Below are 7,500 nucleotides of genomic sequence, written 5' to 3'. Positions count from 1 at the left end.
TCTCGATAAAGCGTTCCCAAAGCATAGGAGGGAGTGTGGGATTTAATGAATGTTACCAAGACTTTGAAACCAGTCTCTTAAAGTTCCAGTAAATCTGGATGTGAATTCAATGAGAACTGTTTCTAAAGTATATTCCCAGGCTTGGAAAGCCTGGTTTAATAATTGGAGGTATCCATCAAAAGAGAACCAAGAACCATTGGTTGAATGATGAGTAGCTGAAGTCGCCTCAGTAGGTTCTTCGACGATGGGAACTATGGTGTCAGTTTCTTCCTGAAGTTCTTGTGTTTTGGATGATTCAGCATATCAGTAGAAGATGCCATCAACATATTGGTGAGATCGGTAATCTCTTGATCTGAGGAGGACACCGGATTAGAGGAAAGAAAAGATTGGTTATCGATTACAAGCCATTGAATGTATTCATTAGGGATGATAAATTCCCTCTTCCAAAAGCCAGCACACATTGTGATCCCTTTTATATGTCGTATCTGGAAAACCAATCTTTCAGTTTGAGAATCTGTGGATCAGGAAGAATCTTATTCCGGAATTCAAGCATCTTTGGGAAAGACGAGTTGTCCATTTCAATCATAAAAGTCAAATTTCTGAATTCCATTTTTTACTGCAATGATTTCTTTGAAGACTGTATGAGAATGCTTTTGGGATTCTTTGAATTCTCCACTAGGGTGTCCCCAATAGGATCTTTTGCTGTCCTTTTCTTCAAGCAGTAAGGCACCCCAATAATGGTCACTAGCGTCCGACTAGAGGATAAATTTTCTGGTAGATGGAATAGTCAGAGGCGGTGGATCCTTTGCAGCTTTCTTGAGATTTTTGACAGCCTGTGTCTGGTCAGGGCCCCATGGGGGTGGTTCTTTTTCAAAAGTTGTGATGAGGCGCTGGTGAACTGACTTGCATGCTCTCTAATGTAATTAATGATGCCGAGCAATTGCTGTATTTCTTTCACAGAGAGATTATCATCAGGAAACTATGATAATTTTTCAGCAAGATAAGGACCTGGGCAGATGGTTCCATGGGATATTTTCAGTTCCAAAAAATCAATTTCATGCTGTCCAATCATGCTTTTCTTTTCTGACAGCATCATCCCGTACTGTAATGCCAGTTGGTGGAAATGTTCAAGCAGGTGATGGTGATCTGCAAGACTCTTAGAAAATAATAGAATATCGTCAATATAGATCAAAGTACTGTGCAGGATAGGATTGAAAATCCTAGTCATCGTCTTTTGAAATAGTGATGGGGCAATCTTTAATCCGAAGGGTAAAACAGTCCATTTGAACTGTTCATTTGGAATACAGAAAGCTGTCTTGAACCTGTCATCTGGATGAATACCAAGTTGCCAAAACGCTCCTTTCGGATCAAATTTGGAGAATATTTTTTCCTCGGCAAGATGTCCTGGCTTTTGGAATAGGGAATTTATCATCGCTGATGAATACATTCAATGGCTTGTAATCGATAACCAATCTTTTCTTTCCTCTAATCATTTCTGATCCTTTTTCCAACATAAAATGCTTGACACGCCCAAAAGGAAGTGGTCGGTTCAATTAGACCTTGCTTTAATAAGGAATTACATTCTTCTCTGGCAAGCTTGAGGTCTGATGGGGAGACATTCCAGGATGGGAGGCTTTAGTGGGCCTAACATCTTCATTGAGCTTGAAAGGAATGTGAATGAAAAAGTCTGGGTTTTTCCAGAGTGGATGATCATGGATGAACTGGTCATGACTTTCTGCACACAACTTGAGGAGTTTATTTTGAATGGGCTAGAAATCTGGAGGAGAATAGGGAAGAGGATAGATTTTGTTTGTCTGAGTAAAGGGCTTGAATTCTCTTCTGTACTTACTTCCAGTGGGAAGAATCCTCGGAGATTTTGAAAGACAATAAACATCCCATCCTAATAAAACATCTTTTTGAGGAAGTGGACGGCCCAATGACATGAGTCCAAATGATGCAATTAGGAAGGAGTTTAATCCCAATTTTCTTTTCGGAAATCAAAGTAGTAGTAAAAATTTGATCATCTGCAGCTCTAAAGAATTGAGTATGGGAAGACCAACAATTTGATGGTAGAACTTTTGGATTAACCATGGTCTTATGGGATCCCGTATCAATGTATGCAACAACAGGTATGGGCTTACCGTATTTTTCAAGGAGGAGCTGGATTTGAACATGAGGGCTTATCTGAGAATCTTCAGAAGAGAGAATAGGTTGGACCTGGAACGTTTCATCGGAATGATCTGAATCAGCAAGGACGAGAATAGTCTCTTCAGTCATCTCTTCTTGTTGTGAAAGAACAGATTCAGCATCTGCAACGAGTTCTTCATTCTGTAACTGTTGGGCAAGCTTTGCAGATTTTGTCCTGTTCATAGGGCATTATTTTGCATAGTGGCCTATTTTCTTGCAAATGAAACAGCGAGGAGATTTGTCATGTCCTCGTCGAAACTTCTTCTTGAAGAATCTAAACTTCTTTCTTCTTCGGGGATCTTTTCTGAAGTGCTTGTTAGAACCGTAGTCTTTGAAGTGTTTCTTCTTTTTAGGACTATAGATGCAATCTTGTTCTTTGCACTTGATCCGCAAATAAGGGTTCTTGCATTGCTTTGTAAACTTATGATTCTTTTGCAACATTTTTGAGAACAACCGGTGGGTATCCCATAATTCTTCAAGAGCAGAGAGTGCCAGCTGATGAATTTCCCCTATTGAGATATCCCTGAGTGGTCGTGAGAGAGATGCAATCTTTCTCTGTAAATCTGGCTGGATGTCTTCTGGTAAAGAATTAATATAAACTTGTCTGAGATTATCATCATTAAATCCACCAAGAAGATAATATCGCGCAGACATTCTTTGATAGTGAAAATCAAGATCTTTTCTTTTCAAGGAGCAACATCTCGTATCAAAATACTCTTGTCTAACTTCATTAGCATGAGTATCTAGATCTCCAATAAATTCTCAATAAAGCGTTCCCAAAGCATAGGAGGGAGTGTGGGATTTAATGAATGTTACCTGTCTATATTCGCCAAGACTTTGAAACCAGTCTCCTAAAGTTCCAGTAAATCTGGATGTGAATTCAATGAGAACTGTTTCTAAAGTATTCCCAGGCTTGGAAAGCTGAAGGTCAATCCATGCACCAAATTCACCAATTCGTTCTCTCCATTTAATAATTGGAGGTAATCCATCAAAAGAGATGATGCGAACCTCAATCGACACTCGTTGAGACCCAACAACCAATATTGGAATGCTTGCCCAAGAAAGCTAAAATTCAGATTTTTGGATAGATATGAATGGTAGACCTCGACCCGTTGTTTACGACAAACAAGAACTTTGGTATATACGACCTCAATCTGTTGTTTGGTGCGAAACACGAACCTTGGTATAAGGAAGACGCCACAAACGGTGGTGGAAAGCCGTTTGATAAGTCATTGGTGAACGCCACGGGAAATCCCGATACGTTCGAAAAGTTCTTCAAAAGAACCAAGAAGAAACAAAGCCTCAAAGCCTCACATTTTTATTCCCTTCCCTTTCCTTCTTACAATGGTGAGATATATATAGCTAATATGGGAGACATGGACATTAAACACTTAACAATTCCCACACAAACATGGGAGACAAGAACATTAAATACTTAGCAATTCCCATACAAACATGGGAGACAAGGACATTAAATATTTAGCAATTCCCACACAAACATGGGAGACACACATAATAAATACACCAACTTACTAGACACATTAATGACTATCACAACTTACTAAAAACCTATGCAAGCTAAGTTGCCTTGCAATATACCATTAAGTCAAATCCCATATTTGAATTAGCACACTATTATTAATAAGGAGATTAAAGCCTTCATCACAAACTTGAATTAAGTTTAGTAAGTCTTCATCTTTCTTTGGGCCATGCTTGGAGTGCCCCATTTTTGAATAAGCCCAAATATCTTGAATCAGCCCGTGAAGTATTTCTTTGATTTTTTTGGATCTCACTCTGATGATAGGCCCAACTGAAACATATAATGGATCTTTCCATGGTGCTTATTGATTCTCATCAAGAGAACCAAGAACCATTGGTTGAATGATGAGGAACCGAATGATGAGTAGCTGAAGTAGCCTTAGTAGGTTCTTCGACAATGGGAACTGTGGTGTCAGTTTCTTCATCAAATTCTTGTGTTCTGGATGATCTAGGATCAGTAGGAGATGCCATCAACATATTGGTGAGATCTGTAATCTCTTGATCTGAGGAGGACGCCGGATTAGAGGAAAGAAAAGATTGGTTATTGAATACAAGCCATTGAATGTATTCATTAGGGATGATAAATTCCCTGTTCCAAAAGCCAGGACACATTGTGATCGCCTTTTATATGCTTCACAGAGAAGTTGTATCTGGAAAACCAATCTTTCAGTCTGAGAATCTGTGGATCAAGAAGAATCTTATTCTAGAATTCAAGCCTCTTTGGGAAAGACGAGTTGTCCATTTCAATCATAAAATGCTTTGATCTGACATAAAAGTCAAAAATCTGAATTCCATTTTTTAACTGCAATGATTTCTTTGAAGATAGTATGGTAATGCTTTTCAGATTCTTTGAATTCTCCACTAGCGTGTCCACAATAGGATCTTTCGTTGTCCTTTTCTTCAAGTAGTAAGGCACCCCAATAATGGTCACTAGCGTCTGATTGGAGGATAAGATTTCCTGTAGATAGAATAGTTAGAAGCGGTGGATCCTTTGCAGCTTTCTTGAGATTTTTGACAGCCTGTGTCTGGCCAAGGCCCCATGGGGGTGGTTCTTTTTCAAAAGTTGTGACGAGGCGCTGGTGAACTGACTTGCATGCGGGATAAAGTCTCTGATGTAATTAATGATACTGAGAAATTTCTGTATTTCTTTGACAGAGAGATTATCATCAGGAAATTGTGATAATTTTGGGTAGATGGTTCCATGGGATATTTTCATTCCCAGAAAATCAATTTCGTGCTGTCCAATCATGCTTTTCTTTTATGACAGCAATATCCCGTACTGTGATGCCTACTGGTGGTGATGGTCTGCAAGACTCTTAGAAAATAATAGAATATCATCAATATAGATCAAAGTACTGTGCAGGATAGGATTGAAAATCCTAGTCATCGCCTTTTGAAATAGTGATGGTGCCTTTGATCTGAAGGGTAAGACAGTTCATTGGAACTGTTCATTTGGAATACAGAAAGCTGTCTTGTACCTGTCATCTGGATGAATACCAAGTTGCCAAGAGGCTCCTTTCAGATCAAATTTGGAGAATATTTTTGCCTCAGCGAGATTGATGAATTGTGTCCTAGCTTTTGGAATAGGGAATTTATCATCCCTAATGAATACATTCAATGGCTTGTAATCGTTAACCAATCTTTTCTTTCCTCTAATCATTTCTGATCTTTTTTCAACATAAAATGCTTGACACGCCCAAGAGGAAGTGGTTGGTTCAATTAGACCTTGCTTTAATAAGGAATAACATTCCAGGATGGGAGGCTTTAGTGGGGCTAACATCTTCATTGAGCTTGAAAGGAATGTAAATGAAAAAGTCCGGGTTTTTCCAGAGTGGTTGATCATGGATGAACTAGTCATGACTTTCTGCACACAACTTGAGGAGTTTATTTTGAATGAGCTGGAAATCTGGAGGAGAATAGGGAAGAGAATAGATTTTGTTTGTCTAAGTAAAGGGCTTGAATTCTCCTTTGTACTTAATTCCAGTGGGAAGAATCCTCGGGGATTTTGAAAGGCAATAAACATCCCATCCTAATAAAACATCTTTTTGAGGAAGTGGACTGCAAATGACATGAGTCCAAATGATGTAATTAGGAAAAGTTTAATCCCAATTTTCTTTTCGGAAGTCAAGGTAGTTGTTAAAATTTGATCGTCTACAGCTCTAAAGAATTGAGTATGGGAAGACCAACAATCTGATGGTAGAACTTTTGCATTAACCATGGTCTTATGGGATCCCGTATCAATGTATGCAACAATAGGTCGTTTACCGTATTTTTCAAGGAGGAGCTGGATTTGAGCATGAGGGCTTATCTGAGAATCTTCAGAAGAGAGAATAGGTTGGACCTGGAATGTTTCATCGGAATGATAGTCATCTTCGGAATCAGAATTTTCTGAATCAGCAAGGACGAGAATAGTCTCTTCAGTCATCTCTTCTTGTTCTGAAAGAACAGATTTAGCATCTGCATCGAGTTCTTCATTCTGTAACTGTTGGGCAAGCTTTACAGATTTTATCCTGTTCATAGGGCATGTTTTGCATAGTTGCCTTTTTTCTTGCAATTGAAACAGCAAGGAGAATTGTCATGTCCTCGTCGAAACTTCTTCTTGAAGAATCTGAACTTCTTTCTTCTTCTGGGATCTTTTCTGAAGCACTTGTCAGAACCATAGTCTTTGATGCGAACCTCAATCGACACGCGTTGAGACCCAGCAAACAATGTTGGAATGCTTGCCCAAGAAAGCTAAAATTCAGATTTTGATAGGAAACCCCCAACCCAACGTTTATAAATGAACCGTGAACCGAAAGTATAACGTAACAAACCCCCGACCCAATGATTATAGATTAATCATGAACCGAAAGTATAAAATTTGAACGCCACAAGGAAGAATCCTTGATAAGTTCGCAAGTTCTCTAAAGAACCGAAGAAGAAACAAATCCTCACTTTTCTTGATTTCTATTCAATGATCAATTCTTATAATGGTGAGATATATATAGCTAGCATGGGGGACAAGGATATTAAACACTTAACAATTCCCACACAAACATGGGAGACAAGGACATTAAAAATACCAACTTACTAGACACATTAATGACTCTCACAACTTACTAAAAAACCCATGCAAGCCAAGTTGTCTTGCAAATTACAAATTAAAATAAAAGATAAATAGCCAAAAAGTCAAATCCCCTAATTGACTAGCACACCATTAATAAGGAGATTACAGCCATTAAGCAAGATTAGCACCAACAAAAAGCATGGATTAATTTTATTAAGCCTTCATCCTTGTTTGGGCTAAGCCTCGAGTGCCCATGTATGAATAATCCCAAATATCTTGAATTAGCCCATGAAGTGCTTCTTTGATCTTTTTGGATCTTGCTCTAGTGATGGGCCCAATAGGAACATGCAATAGATCTTTGGATGGTGCTTGTTGATTCTCATCATTCCCCCTCTCTTCAAAAGGATTCGACCTCGAATCGTTACCTGCATTAGAAACATTAAATGTAGCACTAATGTTATACTCACCTGGAAGATCCAACTTATATGCATTATCATTGATTCTCTCTAGGACTTGAAATGAACCATCCCCTCGAGGATGTAGCTTGGACCGCCTACGGGCTGGAAATCTTTCTTTTCTCATATGCACCCAAACCCAATCACCCGGTTCAAAGATAACTTGTCTACGACCCTTGTTGGCCTTGATCGCATATTGCTCATTTTTCTTCTCTATGTGTTGCCGAACACTTTCATGGAGTTTCTTCACCATCTCAGCCTTCTTTTGACCAT

The 7,500-nt window shown here is 38.8% G+C and overlaps 1 pseudogene; it reads right to left on the bottom strand.

Annotated features, from left to right (window-relative positions):
* LOC131145834 (uncharacterized) overlaps positions 1–2,370 on the bottom strand; it is an 8,458-nt pseudogene extending 6,088 nt beyond the window's left edge.
* Positions 2,371–7,500: the final 5,130 nt, after the last annotated feature.

This window comes from Malania oleifera, chromosome 13 (assembly GCF_029873635.1).
Source record: "Malania oleifera isolate guangnan ecotype guangnan chromosome 13, ASM2987363v1, whole genome shotgun sequence".
Classification (NCBI taxonomy): Eukaryota; Viridiplantae; Streptophyta; class Magnoliopsida; order Santalales; family Ximeniaceae; genus Malania; species Malania oleifera.
The sequence above is the reverse complement of the archived record's forward strand: the minus strand, read 5'-3'. Positions and strand labels throughout refer to the sequence as shown.